This window comes from Myotis brandtii, unplaced genomic scaffold (assembly GCF_000412655.1).
Source record: "Myotis brandtii unplaced genomic scaffold, ASM41265v1 scaffold355, whole genome shotgun sequence".
NCBI classification, from domain to species: Eukaryota; Metazoa; Chordata; class Mammalia; order Chiroptera; family Vespertilionidae; genus Myotis; species Myotis brandtii.
This window is the reverse complement of record NW_005363642.1, coordinates 431308-432620: the sequence shown is the minus strand read 5'-3', so window position 1 is coordinate 432620 and position 1313 is coordinate 431308. Positions and strand designations below refer to the sequence as shown.

The 1313-nt window shown below is 51.7% G+C and overlaps 1 protein-coding gene across 1 annotated transcript in view; it reads right to left on the bottom strand.

The window, feature by feature from the left end:
- GSPT1 (G1 to S phase transition 1) overlaps window positions 1–570 on the bottom strand; it is a 61054-nt gene extending 60484 nt beyond the window's left edge. The window contains exon 1 of the mRNA XM_014544171.1: window positions 140–570. The gene's annotated coding sequence lies outside the window, so the exon portion shown is untranslated. The remainder of the gene's footprint in view (window positions 1–139) is intronic.
- Window positions 571–1313: the final 743 nt, after the last annotated feature.

Sequence of the window (1313 nt, the reverse complement as noted above, 5' to 3'; positions counted from 1 at the left end):
CGCGACGACGGCGGCGGCGGCGGCTCAATCCTCCTCGTGTAAGCGAGCGGATCTCCTCCCACCCAACCCCAACCACCTCCGACAGCCTCAGCGCCAACCCCACGCCCGGCACGAGTTGACCCCTCGCCGCCACCCGTACCTTCGCCTTGGTAGTTCCCAGCCCTGTGCGTTCCCGCTTCCGGCTATGAAGCGCAGCGAAGACGGGACTACGAGTTCCGGCAGCGTCCGCGCGACCCCTCTGCGGTTTTCCCGGGGGCTGACGGGAGTCGAAGTTCTGGGGTCCGGAGCAACCGGAAGCGGCTCGGGCTCCCGGCAAGCAGCGCGAGGAAGCTGCGATCTGGTGGCGGCTCAGCGACCCCACCTGTCACGGAGTGGGGGCAGGGGTCACCGAGGCGAGTCCTGGCGCGACTTGGCGAGTGTCTCAGCCTGCACGGCGGTCCACGCGTCCTGTGAGGCACAGGATGCGGGGGAAAGCTCTCAGCTCCTGGAAATTCCTTCCTTTTCACCGTCTTCTCTGCCTCTCTGAATCCCTACCTGTTCTCTTTCTTTCCCCCTTCCTTCTCCCCTCCCCCAGCCAGATTTTTTCCTGCTTTTCAAAGCTGACGCAGAGCGCGTTTCATTTTATGTATTCATTTGGTGGAAGAGGCAGTAAAACCGTGAGACATTACAACTTAAACTGTGATGTGGCTCGTAAAGCGCTCGGGCCCAGGCTCTGCCCGGCAGAGGGTATTATTAACTGGAAAGTTTCAATGACTCACTGTTGGACTAGTCATTTAAATCCTTCACCCAAACTTTTCCATCCCCTCCTCCTCCGGCCAAGGGCTTTGCAAATTAAACGGAGGATTGCCATATTCCTTGATGTATCCAACTGTACCCAACTAATAGGGTTATTTTGGTACGTCCAGCTTCTTCTGTGCACCATTAGTTCCATTAACGTGGTTTTATTTTGAATGGTCGGATTCGCTCAAGTTTATTCTCTTGGTACTTTGTTGACTGCATCTCACGCTGACAGGTTGCGTTTAGATAAGCATGTGAAAAGAAAAAAACAAAAGATAAATACTTCGACACAACTGTATGAAGGAGGAAAATAACTCTGAGGACCCGTTAAGTTTTCCTGTAATTCATCCATGTCCAGGCAGAGAAGAACATATTGCTGATATTTTTCTGCAAGGAGTCTAGACAAAGTGCTCCCAATCTATTTAAAGAATAAAGGCATGGATACACAGAGACTAGGTATTTCTTAACCTTATCTAGATCTAGATATGAGTTTTAAACACGTGTAAAGACAAAAGAAAACTCAGCTTACATACAGA